General features: G+C 44.7%; 1 protein-coding gene across 4 annotated transcripts in view; it reads right to left on the bottom strand.

Annotated features, from left to right (window-relative positions):
* The window catches only part of LIMA1 (LIM domain and actin binding 1), a 183,512-nt gene extending 172,505 nt beyond the window's left edge, over positions 1-11,007 (bottom strand). For 2 of the 4 annotated variants that reach the window (XM_069230877.1, XM_069230876.1), the window contains exon 1: positions 10,780-10,899. The gene's annotated coding sequence lies outside the window, so the exon portion shown is untranslated. Of the gene's footprint in view, positions 1-10,141; positions 10,160-10,779 lie in introns of those variants that run through there. The other 2 variants (XM_069230875.1, XM_069230874.1) reach the window with 2 other exon arrangements.
* Between the last annotated feature and the right edge of the window lie 5,439 nt (positions 11,008-16,446).

Here is a 16,446-nt window from a genome sequence, read left to right as displayed (position 1 = left end):
TATAAAACCCAAGGACAATTTCAAATGCAACAAGGTCTGCAGAACAAATGCGTTTTTGTTGATGAACGCTTGTGAATGAATAAGGGGTACACTAGGTAGAGTGGCATATGGCTAAATAGAGAATAGAAAAGAGAGAAACCAGAATGAACCCAAGAACAAACTCCTATGGTGTGTAAGGTCTACCACGGATTAGAAAGTGGGAGGCAATGAAGGGTTAAAGTCTATTGTTAGAGAGTGGATAACACAGTGGTCATACCTTGCTTAAAAGGACACAAGATTCATATGGGTTCATATCAAAAGGATACTTTTACAGTTGTGACCATTCATTTAATTTCCTTTCAAAAAGGAAATTCTGCGTGTTGCAATTTATATTCTAAACATGCCTAACTGACCAACAAGTTCCAAAAATACTAGGACCTTATGTTTGTGGAACTTGTTGATCAATTAGGTACGTCAGGTACAGTAAGGATCTATGACTGGAAAATGGGTTTCCTACAGATATGTAGCCATCCCTTGAACAAAAGTTGCAGAGTAGGAAGATGCTGGATTAATGAAAACATGTTGTTGCGAATGGCAGAAAGAGTAAAGTGTCTTGTCAAATGGCATATGAAATACATGCTGTGGTCACAATATCAAAAACTGGAAGCTTGCAGAAATGAATTTAAACCTTAGGGTGTCTTAGGTAACCACAAGGAGAAGTATGGTGGTGTGTGAAATACCACCCCCCCCCAAAAAAAAATTACGTGAGCTGGGACCACCAGTATGGAAAGAAGCCGGCATAATCACCAAGACAGACGTAAAGCATTACAGTTTTATTTCCGAAGAGTGTTGGAGAACCATGCATCCACAACAGAGCTCATCTAAAGCATCGCACAAACTCTCCATAAGAGCAGTCTCAGCTTAATATGTCCAGTCAACAAAAGCTGTCATGTTCCTTCTATAGTGGTACCTGACAAAATATGGATATACATAAGTAAATCAGTCCAGTGGTTTAACTGTAGCAATAATTCACTCACTGATACAGTAGAAAATAAGAACCAACAATATGCACCATAAGTACTGGCTGCAGTGAGAGAAGTCTTCAAAAACAACTGCCAACTCAGACTTGATGTTAGCCCAGCATTCTCTCTTGTGACAGCAATCCAAGTGACCCAACGCTTCAGTGGTCCAAACTGTATGGCTCGACAAATACCTGTTAAATCCAGTTGATTTTCTAATACTCAAACAGCTGAACTTCAAGTTACAGCGACCAGACGTGGACTCAACATTAATTCTAAACAGTTTGTGTCAGCTATATGGAAATGCAATCCTGAGAGTGATGTACTATCAACATAATATCCTCCCAGTGATTCTCCGGCACACCACTGAATGCCCATGCAGTCAGGGGTGGGGAATTCCTATAGGCTGACACCCACAAAATATTGTTTGGTATCAAGGACAACAAGTTTTCATGTTTAATTTGCATTGGGACAAGCAGACCTAAACCCCAGCAGCACAAACTCTTTGGCTGTCAAATCACATTACCACATGCAAGAAAGGGAATTGTCTGCAGTTGAGGTAACATTTTTGTCCTTATGTTAATGCTGTTCAAACATGTATTCATGGTTCATTAATGGAAAGCCTTTACTTTTAGGGTGAGCGCTCTAAATAAAAGAAAGCCTGGATTGACTAACAGAGGTTACAGTAAAAAATGCGTACACACGTTTCCAAAGTTCAAACACATGAGGCTATGTATAATGGTCCCAGAATGCTCTGCAAATATTTGTATTGTCATCAGACGCTTGCAAGTAAAACTGATAATTCTTTGCTTTCAAAATAAAATGTTCACAAAAAAAAAAAAATGCAACGAGGAGAAAAATGTTTTTCTAAATTACAGGTACCATTTCTTTGAAGCATCATTCAGTAAAATGTGTTGATGCATGCTGGATTTCCAAAAAAATGTTGGTGGAAAAATTAGTGTAACCAGTTTCAACAAGATTATGGGAAACATGAAGATAAACAAGCATTGGCAAAGCCAATAGGTCTGACATTGGTTGTTAGCCTTTTGGCTTTGTCAATGCGTGTATAGTTTTGACATGGCTTTTGTAAAACTTTATTTTGGCGGGAGCTGCCGGGCCTCACTATTGTAACAAACGTTGGCAAAAAGCAAAAATATTTTTGGGTCCAAAAACAATAAATTGCTCACAGTAGTTCCTGACACTGATCACAACTACTCTGCGTCCTGATATGCTCCTTGTGAAAGAGCATATTGCTATCACTCACAGTGAAGCCAGTCGACACAAGGATAGAGAGAGAGAGATAATATTTTAATTAAAAAAAACAAAGGTCTTGGTTACTACCAGACCTAATTAGGGGCCCAGTTGTTAAAGAAAGTCACAAAAGTGCACCCAGTGTAGTAGTTTTGTATTGGTGCAGATTTGTGCATTTCATGATTTCACAAGAATTTATACAAGAACATTGTGCTCCTAGAATATATTTGTGGACTGTATTTCAGCACAAGCAAATATGCATACGTAGGTTTGCTCGTGGGGAAATCCGTTGAGTGTTTACAAGTTCATTTGCCCTTCAACCACTTTTTACTTCTGCCGTTGTCAGGAGTAAATTTCAAACATCTCTCTGCGAAAAGATTAGAAAAGAGCTGGTGAAAAACCTTAAAACATGCAAGTTAGTAGGTTGGAACAAACTCCAAAGGGTATTCCACCCCTAGACCTATTGCTTATCAGTACCTCTTTCTAGCCCCAGTATGTCGATCTTTGGAAGTGTGACAAAATATGAAATAGCCCAATTATAGTATTAGCCCTGGCAGAATCAGCAAGGCTATTATCAGCTCTTACAAAATGTGACTGGTGCCATATACTGCAGTGACAAATTATGGAAGCAAAGGGACAGGTAGATTTGTTTACAAGACAAGTAGATTAATGAAGTAACTTGTCACATAGACAAGCAGATATTTTATTAAAATTCCACACCCCTGACTACACATTTTACAAAAAGCAATCCTGCACTGCACATGCTGGTTGCTAATACAGCTAAGGTAAGCGCCTACTTTAGGGAAAGGTGTACCACCCAAAAGACACATGTGAATTCTTGCAGGGCCAACTAAGCTCTTCCAATTACTTATGCAAATAGTTGAACTGTAGGTGGGTCAATACAAATACACTATTCCTTTGGATGTGGGACATGCTGTGTATAAATATCAGTTTACTCAGCATCCAGGGTATTGTACGTGCTGACGGAGCCACTGTGCTATTATAAGAGCCAGAAGGGAGGATGTGACACAGACTTCGCCCTTGTCACCAAGCTAAACATAAACTAGGAGACAAAACAACAGGGATGCAGACTCAAAAAAGGCACCACCGTACCTTCAATTTTAGGCCAAACCCACCTTCATAATTACATATTTTAAAAGAATCAAATTAGCCTTGAAAGCTTCCGAAATTGGTTCAACCGACTGCTTTCCATGACAGGATCCTCAAAATAAACGTGTCACACCCTCTTGTTGGTCCATCATAGCTGGCTCCCCATCAGGACAGATGTGCCACTCATGTGGGATTCGTCGGTGTGAATCCATTGCTAGGCCCATCCAAAATCCGATTATACCAACTGAATCCATATTCTGCAGACTGCCTTTTGATTGAGGAAAACGTGCCCACCTGTCATAGACATGGGTTACTTTGCTGTACAATGTACATAGACCTATGCAACTTCAAAGATGTTATTCTATTCTGTAATACTTTGCTAAAATCAAATAAAAGCACACAAAAATTAAAAAATTTAAAAAATGAATCCGATTTAACCAGTGTAATTAGGTGGCACAAGTTGAGGAACCTTTTCCAGCCGACCTGGTAAATGCAAAGGTCAGCTACCTCTAAACCACAACTGATTTTCAGGGAGATTGGTGAATCACATGATGTCCTCCCACAGCCACCAACGGAGATAGGGCAGTCTCCTAGATATATCGTGGGAACGATTAAGCTAATTAAATCCATGCGGTGCGGAATTGGTATTATTCGTACATAGTCTTCTGCACAGGAGCCTAAGCATAAACACTCAGAGCAATACCAGTTTATATTAAGAGCGGCAAGGCCACCAGTGGTCTTAAAGCACTTATTCCAAAATTGAGGGCAAAGCCACCTTTTCCAGGTTACTTGGTATTTTTGCAGTGATTGGCTGCAAACGATTCTAGCGTGCACCAGCCCCTCAAACACTGCTGCACGATGCAACGCCAATCATACTAACAAGTAAATAAAAGTATTGCACAATGAAGAAAAAAAGTAAAACGAACACGGGCCGCCCAAGCATGGTTGCACGGACACAAAAGGTGCACCATCATTCAACACACACCCTGGAGAATTAATCACCTCCATTCGAAGATTGACTGATAAACAATGCAGGCAAGAGGCTGTGTATACTATGGTCGGCACTGAGCGACTACGAACTATATATACACTCTGAAACGAGGCTGCTTGTGGTTTCTCAATAGGTCAAGTGACTTTGGACTCGCGACTATATCAGTCGACAAATGGTGCTGCTCGACACGAGCCTGTTGTGGGTGGGGGCTTAGTGCTTCAGTGGCCAAATGGGAGGGCTACAGACTTCTGGCCATGAAGCCCAAAACTAGGCTAAATTGTTTGGCCCCTGCATCTAGAGAATATACGTGGTGATAGAGACTGGAGGCTAAGAAATTCACTGTTAGCAAGAGTACTGTGCTCTATCCACTAATCAAGGAATATGATGTAAAAACTGCTGTTCTGCTGCACACGTCAAATTTCTGGACCTCCATCCTGCAATTGGAGATGAACGTGACAACTCCGAGAGCCTCAGAATGCTGTATCAAATAAGAAACACGGGAAGGGAATACAGACTGCAGATCTGTAACACAATACAAGGGATTTGCGTATCAACTGAAACCAGATATCACAGGACAGCAATGGGCGTCATGGAGCTCCAAGAAAGGTCAGTCCTGCGCATAAATGAGGGAGACCGGGTAGAGAAACTGGTATTCCATTCTATTCTACGGATGACAAGGCGGAGCGGACTCTGGAGACTACGGTCTGAGCACGGCAGACCCAGCACTTGCCTGCCATATTAGAGCCACAGCGCATGCACAGGCCCTCCCCATTACGTACATTCATGCGCCTTTTAAGCTAGCTGTGAAGTTTGTAAGGGGTTTAATGCACCCAAAGGCACGCACCCCAACCCAAAGCCAATAAAGGGCAAACATCCTTTTCAAGAATCCAAGCATATGCAACCACCCTCAGCCTTTTAAGCAGTAACTTTAACATAAAACTTCTTCATTAACTGGAGACAGTGTGATCCTTTCACTGTTGGGGAGGTAAGTTCTTTTTACACACCAAATAAATAAATACATAAGTATTTTTTAGTGTAAACTAAATAAACTGTGATGAACTAGGAACAAGACCAGGTAGGTTTTAGATTGTTTCAAACACTACCACTATACACAATAGTCAGCGAACCCACATGAACTCAACCAACTTCTGCTTGGTGCTGTCCAACAAACGATAACGTCTCATGGAAAGCACCTAAGAAACAAGGGCTTGTAAATCAAAATAAAAAAAGGCTTTCACGTGTGAAAGCATGAAGATTAGATCACGTTTCTTGCTGCTGGGGGTCAATTTCAAGTTACAATACACAAAAGAGCACTGGGGATGTGTAACGCACACTGGTGTCGAACTATGAGCAATTTTAAATAATCAAATTCTAGCAATGGCATGAAGATACAATTTCTAGTCAAGAAACTCTCCTAAAATAATGTTTGTGCCAGACAAGACTCAACATATTCTGCTTAAAACAAGAGAAACGCTCATTCAGGTTTTTATCAGACAAAATGGTGACGTGGCTAACCAGACAAGGAGTTGTGTTGCTAATTAAAAGTAAGTCATCAACTAAAGAGGAAGAGTTAGCAAGGGAGGAAAGGGTCGAGAAGACACCATTATCTACCAGCCGGGTTAACTTCTCACCCCTCCGTCTGTGCAAGCCACATCAAATCAACATGGGTCAAACTTTACTGCAGCTTAAGCCATCTTCCAGGCCGTGTGGCATTGTACTTTGGATCAGAAACCAGTACAAACAAGACAGTTCTAAAGAGGGTAAGGACTGGGCCGCTTTCCAAAGTAGAATCCATGTCATCCAGTAGTTTCTTAGTCAGGTTTGTTATAATGAAAGACATTTTCTTCAACCACAACAGTGACTATTAAACATATGCACAAGAAAAAAACAGAGTCAAAAACAAGGAACCAAAGTGGTCTGCAGAAGGGGGATCCAAGGTAATAGGAAGGAAGCGCCAAATCCAGGAAAAAGCAAATCTCTTAGTATCCACCATTTTCGCTAAATTAAATGAACACTTTGGGCCTGATTTTGATCTTGGCGGAGAGGAATACTCATCATATAAACAACCGATATCCCATTATATAAAGTGGAGATCGTAATACGACAGACGGGATATCCTTCACATTTGTGATGGAGTATTCCATCCAGTAAGATATAAATCAGACTTTTCAAACCCAGCCTTTAGAAACTTCAAGGGAAATATTATCAGTATTTGCACCCCAAACCAAATGGGACCAAACAGAATGTCAAGCAATGTTGAATCATTAAAACTGTTGAATTCCATATGCACAGTCGACTCACAACATCATTTTAATGGCTGTGCCTTCCTCCACATCCACAAAACACAGACTAATAATGCCATCCTTGCACTCTCTTCCCTTATAAGGATGAGTGTAAAATAAATAACTGCAATATGCAGACATACAGATACCACAAATCTTCATAACACACAAGCACATTGCCCATGACCACCAAAATAGGCCTGTTATTCTCCCTCTGCTCCTTAAAATCCATCATTTCCAGAAGAGTGAACTTTGGTTGTGATGTACATAGGTTCCTCAAAGCTACCTCCACCCAGAATAGCCATGTACACCAGCATCTAGCCATAATGTAAAGTAAGATCTCACAGTTGCAACACATACCTAGCACCCCACCGGTAATGGACACATCTGGATTCCTTGAGCCTGCAGTGAACACCACTGCTCTACACCACAGTAGCCAATACATAGCACTCAGCTAACTCTTATGCTTAAAACATAGGGAACTGTTTAATATAGAATCAAGCTCTGCCCTAAACAGAAATTAACATATCTTGGACTTGCTCCCAACACAACACGCACTGCTTGAAAACTTTAACGCACTACACAAATATGCTGTGATCTACACCATGTGCTGCAAGAAATCCATAACTATGTGCAAGTACATACTGCTAATACACAGTGCTATTAAGTCATTGTAATGGCACTAGACACGGGCTGAAAAAACATAATTGGCAGTAAAAACAGGCCTATCCTTATACCCACAACATGCACCAATTTAACAAAATATAAACTCTAAATGCACCCCAGATGCAGAACACCTGCTACACGGCAAACACTTGTGTTTAAAGTGTTACAATCAGCCAATTGAGTTTTTCTCATGCTCAAGCATGCTGGAATGAAGTACCAGTCGAAAGGACTGAAGGTGGGGGTGTATTTTTTTTTGGGGGGGGGGGGGGGGGGGAGCGGGCAGTTAGGACATATCTCCTGGGGAGAATGGATCCCAAGTACTCTAGGTAGTGATGAGCCACTGTTCAGCCCCTGTCTCTGCCTCCCCCTTCCAAAATGGCAGTAATAGACCTTTTTTGGATTATGATAGGGGGACAGGATAAACGGCTCCTATCTTGTTCCGATTCTACCCTATAGTTCTAGGGAGTTGGTCCTCAATATTTAACGGTTCAGGGATCATGGTCTATTACTCAGGACAGTATGTATATTGGCTCTGGACGCAAGTACCTTTCTTTCTCATGCAGGACACCTTCAACGAGCCATGCTCACTCTAAATCATTCCCTTGACTCAGCAGTGTAAGTGCATAGATCATTTTCTACTGACACACCCTACTGATTAGCTAATCACTCAGCCTGTAATGCTTGAATTATTGGAACGTGAAACTTCATTTAGCCACGTATGACTTGGCCTGCTTAGTAAACTAAACACTTAACAAACAGCTCATCCTGAACCTGCGTGTAGTGGCACCGTGGAATAGTTGGCCTATTTCATCCAGTAACCTAAACCACGAAGTCCTCCCCAGTTCCCCAGGACCTTGTGATTACTACATCCGAAACTTATGTGTTCTACCACTGGTCCTTTCTTTTGAATTCTGGAGCCTGGGCCAGCGTGACAGCCCTAGAGTGGTTTACTCTACTGCAGCTATGCACATAAATTTATACAAGAGAAGTGGGAGCAACTCAAGTATTTTGAACAGACTGTCCGTATGCCAGTATCACACCACTCTGTGTCCGAAGCTCCTCTTTGCGCCTGATAAGAAGTGCTGCTTCCAAGGCCAGGGAATCCGCTACTGAAAACGTAAGATTGGAGGTAGAAGAGGATAAACACATAAGCGCACAAAGTGTTGTGGGTAGGCGGGACCGTTGATGTACACGGTCTTTCTGTGGAATGCCAAAATTAGGGTTTGGGGCCTGGAAAGTAAATCCAGTTCACACAGAGGCAGCACACGTCTGCTCCCAAGAGTAGCACAGCAAGGAGCACCTTGCGTTGTATGTCAAATTAGAGAGGTTTGTTGGGAGTGCCCCATATACTGAACAGAAAATAAATGTCCTGCCTTCAACCCCCATTCTCACTGGCCACCTTGGCCACCGTCCAGGGCAGAAGAAGGTGAAGCTACAGAACACAGATCCAGACAATGCAAATTCTTGCAGGACATAGATACATCGACCTGTCAAGTCTTGTGTAGAGCTCTAAGTAAGATGTTACTGACTCTCCCATTCCCGTTTGCATGAATGAAAAATCTTTATTTGGTGTTTAATAACATTCCAAAATTATGAAAATCAATTAAAACCAGAGCCACAATATATAAAAAATAAAAAAACATAGCAATGTAGTAAAAGTTAACAATACAAAACGGATATAGTAGACTGTACAAATGCCAAAATTTACCAGAGAAGGTGGTCTTTAAACGCCTCTGCAATCGGAAGATATATTAAGTACAGGACAGACATTCCGCATGCACAAAGAGCTCCTACTGTAACAATGTTAAACTCAGGGCAGGCGAAGTACTGCTTGGCCAATGCATCGAAAACATTTCCCATAAATGTTGTGAATCTACCTATAAGCCTACCATCGGACCCTTGAAAACAATTCAATATGGCATCAAACCAGCTGCCTTAAGAATTTCTTCCTGGCACAAAGATAAGCTGGGCGTGCACAGAGAACGAGCAAAAATGATTCCTCAGAAAAGGAACAAAAGCAACAGGTTGCATCTGGTCTCTCGTATTTCCATTTTTTCACAATTTCACCCATGTCAAAAAGGAAAAGACGTGGTCTTAAAAATTTGACTTTAGTTCTCTGAAACAGCAACAAGTATCTTTGGGGTACAACTTATGCTGCTTTGCAAGTTATATAGGCTGATAATGCCAGATTTTGTTTTAACTAATCTTACCATTCTCAGTGAGCCTTTCAGACTAACAGGCCTGACTGTCTCTCATGACATGTGTAGACCAGTCCTCCCATGGGAAAGAAGGTGAGTCAAAATATGACACTAAAACGCTGCAATAAAGACAGAGAATGCTATCGACAAGAAGAATATAAAGAGAAACAAGAAACTCAACCTGCCCTAGACCCACCCCTAGCCCCACCCTAGTCCACTGCGCAGTTGGGTGAGCACCTGCACCTATTTTTCTCCTTTTAAAGAGCTGATCAGGACACTACACGTCACTCTCTGTTAAGTCAACCGTTTTTGACAGTGCGCCGATTTCGTCGCTCTCTTTAGCCTAGTTCACCTGTAAACGTTCCTCTAACAGCAGGCACCAATATCCACTCTTTAACACTTTTTTTTAGCTTTATAGTCCAGAGCACAGCTACCTTATCTGTGCTTCAGGTCCAAATGAAACAAGAGGTTCTTCAATAGCTATACTTACCCTCCCCAACACCACGCAGGAGCCACCTTACCACTCCTCTCGCCAGTACTGGTTAGTCTATATAATGCCAAACACACTCTCTTCCTGGGCACCAATAGGTAGTATCTGACTTTATCAAATTCTGGATCTGGTCCAGCCCTTCGGTTCGCCATTACCTGTTCGGAACTTTATGGTTCTATATAAATGTGTCTGCTTTCACACTGCTTCCGGGATCCAATGACCTTTAACCACTCTCCTGGTTAGGAGCTGACGTTTCACGGCTCATCAGAGACTATTCTTCCTCTGGGTCCTGTAGCTACTCCTCTGATTTCCCTCCTGCCCGACGATACACGTCCTGTACCTAAGTTCTGTTATATGGTTCTATACCCGACAGACGAACCCAACCAAATTATGGACAGCAAAGTTCTTGGGCCTAGCAGTAGTTCTCTCTGCTTGGTTCCGGAAACCTAAAGCCACCGTTGCCGTCTTCTACACCAGGTTCGGGCCTCGCTGTGCAGGATAGCCGTATAGTCTCCCTCACTGCTTTTGGGTTTTGGTTCGGTACCTGATGGTACCGGTAGTCTCACTTTGGCTTCAAACTGCCTTCTGGGCTCTCTGCTCCGCTCATTTCCTGGTCCTAGACCCGCTCTTTGGTCCCCACTCTACGGCCCTCTGCACCTGTAGTCGCTCTGCCCCTGGCTCTTGACCCTCTCCGTGGCCGCTCCACTTCCCCCGGCTTTGGAGCCACTGGTCCTCTCTCTGACTCCAGTGCTGCTCTCCAGCCCACGTCCCTTCTCCCCGGCCCAGCCCGTACCTGACTCTCGCGGCGCCGCTGGTTCCGCTCTTCCTGCTCTCGCGCACCTGCCGCCGCGGGTATCAGCCTCTCCCGTGGGATTCGGAGCCGCAAACTCGACTCCAAGCCACACCTCTATCTCCTGACGTAGGCCGGGGGACGAAGTCAGGCGCGAGCGCGCGCAGCAGTCAGATCGCCCTGCCTCACCGAGAGGACGCGCACGCTGTGTCGCGCTTATGGTCACGCACACTTCAGCCAGTGCAGACGAGGTGAGCCAGGCAGTTGCCTTTTTCAATCTGGCAACTAACCCTTATGGTATTGACTCCACAGCCTGGGCTCTCGAGTCTTGAGAACTCTAAGGAACGACAACAAATTAGCACATTTTATGACATAACAGAAAATTGCCACATAACCTTTGGCATCAATGATACATATCTAATAACTCACCTGCAATTTGACTGGTGTCACCCTTTTTTTAAATTTCAATTCGCCTGCCTTCCGCAAAGATTTATAAGCGCATCTGCTTTCCAAACCCATAGCACCATCAAAAAAGGCGTTCATCCTTCATTGACCTTATTGCGTTTTCAAGAAGGTCCGAACACAACAGTGTAACGGTGTAATCAAAGCCTTCCGTTATCCATAGCATGTAAGGACCACTCATCAGTATCTCTAAGTAACTGTGTCATCAGAGTTAGCATGTAGTTTTGACAGTGCAATATTCATCAATCATAGTCACTGTATAGCACACCATCTTGAATCCGCATTCAACATCTTCCATGAACCCCCTCGCCCTCCCACCAGTGGTGCATCAAGAGGTATAGGGTGATAGGCCCGTCCTTTTATTACACTCCTATATGCAAGCTATTGCTTGATGCCTATATGCTCAGGTTACAGTTATAAGTGGCATCTCAGGGTCTGCTACCTGTATCATTCAGCAGCTTGACTGATGGAGGGGTTCAGCCTTCATCTGGCGGTTGGTCCTCTGGATACCTCCAGGAATCTACCAATGACCCCCAGGCCTGCGCCACTTCCATGGAATCCTTCCCCCTTCTCGCATCCTGGAGTCTCACCTCTGTCTCGTAATCCACCTACTTTCTAAGCTCTCGTTCCCATGCATGTAAACTAGGGCCTCTCAGGCTCTTCCAATTACTAGCGATCCCCCTCTGCGCAAGAACGAACACCAGGTCCTGGAAGCAGCTGGTAACTTTATTCCTAGCTGTGTGTGGAAACCACCCTAGGAGACAATGCTGGGCTACACAGGGGACCTCGCGCTCTATGCCACTGGATAGTATCTCTGTGATGCCCCCAATTAAGGATTCTCTCTGGGCATCTCCAGAACATATTATGGAATCCTGCTCCTATCTCCCCACAGCGTGGACATGCAATTTCTGTCAGTGGAAAATACCTTTTGAGTTTCCCCAGGGTCAGTTATGCCCTGGGTAGTATAAAAAGGTGTATAAGTTTAAAACTGGCGTTTTTGGTCGCTTTAGCAGTGTCCTATAGAATGTCCTCCCAATCACCTTCACCTATGGCCAGGCCAAGGTCCTCCTCCCACTTTCCCGTCAGTGCGGTTAGCGGAGTCAGGATATCCTGCCGTTAGCGTCTGTATAAACAAGTGACCGCTCTGTTTGTCCCTGATGCCATCAGTATGTATTGGTAGTAAGCTGCCCCCAGTGGTTCTGCTATACCAGACCCCTCAAAGCTTGCGGATAGCTGTGGTGATCGTGCTGTGTAATAGGAAGTGTCCCTGGAGCAGATCTGAACTTAGCTGCACTTCCTCGACGGGAAGGAGCACTCCCTCTTTGAAGAGGGCCCCCACTGTAGTCACTCCTGCTTTCCACCAGGCTCCCAACCCATTCCATGTTCCCCCATGGGACAATTTCTCAAGGGAATTGAGCAGTATATCTGTCGAGATAGAGACCCAGTTTCATGCCTTACGGAGGCTGCGTGTCCAGCACTGCTGTGCCACTTGAAACTCTATAGTGTCCCCAGCAACGGGCGACGGAAGGCCAAGCAACGCTCAGGTGAGCTTAGACACCTCTGAAGTCAGTGGTGGAATTTCTCTGCCTGCTGTCGACCTGCTATCCACCCACTGCGAAAGCCACTGCAGCCGTGCCACCAGGTAATAGGCATTAAAATCCGGAACTGTCAGCCCTCCTTCCATCACAGGATGCTGCATGGTGTTCAGGGCCACCCTGCGTCAACCCGATCCCCAGATGAAACCTGCAATAATCTTGTTGATGTCGCAAAAATAGGAGGCCAGAAACCAAACCAGGAGCATTGTAAAGAAGTAAAGCTTTGCAAGTCAACACCACCATCTTCAGCAGGGCTACCCTGCCCGCAACCGAGAGTGGCAGTGTCAGCCAGAAGGCTGCGCTGGCCTTGACAGATCTCATCACTCCACCTACAGGGAGTGCAGAATTATTAGGCAAATGAGTATTTTGACCACATCATCCTCTTTATGCATGTTGTCTTACTCCAAGCTGTATAGGCTCGAAAGCCTACTACCAATTAAGCATATTAGGTGATGTGCATCTCTGTAATGAGTAGGGGTGTGGTCTAATGACATCAACACCCTATATCAGGTGTGCATAATTATTAGGCAACTTCCTTTCCTTTGGCAAAATGGGTCAAAAGAAGGACTTGACAGGCTCAGAAAAGTCAAAAATAGTGAGATATCTTGCAGAGGGATGCAGCACTCTTAAAATTGCAAAGCTTCTGAAGCGTGATCATCGAACAATCAAGCGTTTCATTCAAAATAGTCAACAGGGTCGCAAGAAGCGTGTGGAAAAACCAAGGCGCAAAATAACTGCCCATGTACTGAGAAAAGTCAAGCGTGCAGCTGCCACGATGCCACTTGCCACCAGTTTGGCCATATTTCAGAGCTGCAACATCACTGGAGTGCCCAAAAGCACAAGGTGTGCAATACTCAGAGACATGGCCAAGGTAAGAAAGGCTGAAAGACTACCACCACTGAACAAGACACACAAGCTGAAACGTCAAGACTGGGCCAAGAAATATCTCAAGACTGATTTTTCTAAGGTTTTATGGACTGATGAAATGAGAGTGAGTCTTGATGGCCAAGATGGATGGGCCCATGGCTGGATTGGTAAAGGGCAGAGAGCTCCAGTCCGACTCAGACGCCAGCAAGGTGGAGGTGGAGTACTGGTTTGGGCTGGTATCATCAAAGATGAGCTTGTGGGGCCTTTTCGGGTTGAGGATGGAGTCAAGCTCAACTCCCAGTACTACTGCCAGTTCCTGGAAGACACCTTCTTCAAGCAGTGGTACAGGAAGAAGTCTGCATCCTTCAAGAAAAACATGATTTTCATGCAGGACAATGCTCCATCACACGCGTCCAAGTACTCCACAGCGTGGCTGGCAAGAAAGGGTATAAAAGAAGGAAATCTAATGACATGGCCTCCTTGTTCACCTGATCTGAACCCCATTGAGAACCTGTGGTCCATCATCAAATGTGAGATTTACAAGGAGGGAAAACAGTACACCTCTCTGAACAGTGTCTGGGAGGCTGTGGTTGCTGCTGCACGCAATGTTGATGGTGAACAGATCAAAACACTGACAGAATCCATGGATGGCAGGCTTTTGAGTGTCCTTGCAAAGAAAGGTGGCTATATTGGTCACTGATTTGTTTTTGTTTTGTTTTTGAATGTCAGAAATGTATATTTGTGAATGTTGAGATGTTATATTGGTTTCACTGGTAATAATAAATAATTGAAATGGGTATATATTGTTTTTTGTTAAGTTGCCTAATAATTATGCACAGTAATAGTCACCTGCACACACAGATATCCCCCTAACATAGCTAAAACTAAAAACAAACTAAAAACTACTTCCAAAAATATTCAGCTTTGATATTGATGAGTTTTTTGGGTTCATTGAGAACATGGTTGTTGTTCAATAATAAAATTAATCCTCAAAAATACAACTTGCCTAATAATTCTGCACTCCCTGTATATCTCCCTCCAACAAATCTTCCGAATCATGGTATATTCGGACCCCTAGGTATTGAAAGGAATCAGGTTCCCATATCAGGGGTCCTAAGTCCTCCGGGGGCTGTCCCATGTCATGAATGGGGAACAGGCAAGACTTGCACCAGTTAACCTTAAGCCCGGACAGGGACCCATAGTGGTTCAGCATATCACAGGCTCCCTGCAAGGCATCTAGGTCATCCCGGAGGAACAAGAGCAGGTCATCTGCATACAGTGCTATATGAAGGGTATGTCCTCCAGCTTCCAGACCACGGAAGACGGTTCCGGTACGGGCCCAGCATGCTAGGGGCTCCACTGCCAAAGCAAAGAGCAATGGGGAGAGGAGGCAGCCCTGTCTGGTCCCTCTCTCTACCACCCATCTCTCTGAAATCGACCGTCCAGGGTGGACTCTAGCCACTGGGCTAGTATAGAGCAGGCACGTCCATGCTATAAAGCTCCCGCCTAGGCCATCCGCTCCATGACGCCGTAGAGGAATTACCACTCTGGACTATCAAAGGCTTTTTCGATATCTATTGCTAATACCAATGTTCTCCCCATCTCTCGAGTATTAGTCCCAAGGATCGCGCAAAACCGTCTGATGTTATGGGTTGAATTGCCCCTGAGGCTAAAGTTAGCCTGGTCCCTGTGGATGGAGGTTGCCTCGTGGCAGTCTTCAGAAGTGGCCAGGGGCTTGCGCAGCTAGACTGCTGGGCCACTCGGTCCCCAGCCCCGTACTCCAGGCAGCCTTGGTCCTTCGGGCTAATGCACCTGCCTCAGTCTTGGGGCCGCCATCTTGGGCAGCTGCGCTTTCTCTTGTCTCATCCTCCAGGGCCTCTGCTCTTCACTGTTCTTGGGCCGCATGGGTGTTCTAGGTCACAGCCGCCCTCTGGCAGCCCTCTTGCACCACCTCCCCAGCTATCAGGCATTGCAGGTTCGGGATCATAGGGAGCGACTCTCCTACTCTGCCTCCATCTCGCTTTGCTCACAGCCCGCCGCACCTGGGTGCCAAGCTGCCTCCTGGGACCGCTGTAACAGCGAACCCACCCCAGTTCTGGTGGTTGTGGGGTGAGTTTGTCTAAATAGCGGTACTGGGTAAATAGAGGGTCTGCAAGTCTGTGCAGGATTCCTGTGTGCTGGGGATTGCCAGGTAGGAACCAGCGAGGACGTGCCCTACTCCTTCGGACGCTAGCCTCGCTCTCGACAACTGTATGCATTATTAAGATTTTGTTTTGGCCCTCCATGAAGGCAAAAATATTTTTTTGCATGTCCCAACTGTAGTGTTGTGTGAGTAGCGATAATGGGACTCTTTTGGTTCCTGATGAACTCCATAGAACTGTGACATTAGTGTTTGAGTGTGGTGACTGGATTTCAGGTTTAGAATGTTGAGTTCACGCTTGCATGCCGAAGAATAAAGACGTGTAAGACCAAGCTCTGTATCTGGCAGGTTCATTTAACAGTACCCAGACTGGGGAGGATTCTACAACTGGCAACGACATTGGGCATATGTAACCCGGAGAACCAACAGTGCTCTCCCAGAGAGTTTGCGGTGGTCCCATAATCTGTTTGTGCATGTCATCCCCACCTCAGTCGAAGTGAAGATCAATGTTTGGCATATGAAGGGTCAAAGCGCCGCTCCAGCCAGTGACGAGCTTTTGGAGAAGACAAAGGCCTAACAGAGAAATTTTTGTAGTATTGACCAGGA

This window comes from Pleurodeles waltl, chromosome 4_2 (genome assembly GCF_031143425.1).
Source record: "Pleurodeles waltl isolate 20211129_DDA chromosome 4_2, aPleWal1.hap1.20221129, whole genome shotgun sequence".
Taxonomy (NCBI): Eukaryota; Metazoa; Chordata; class Amphibia; order Caudata; family Salamandridae; genus Pleurodeles; species Pleurodeles waltl.
The sequence above is the reverse complement of the archived record's forward strand: the minus strand, read 5'-3'. Positions and strand labels throughout refer to the sequence as shown.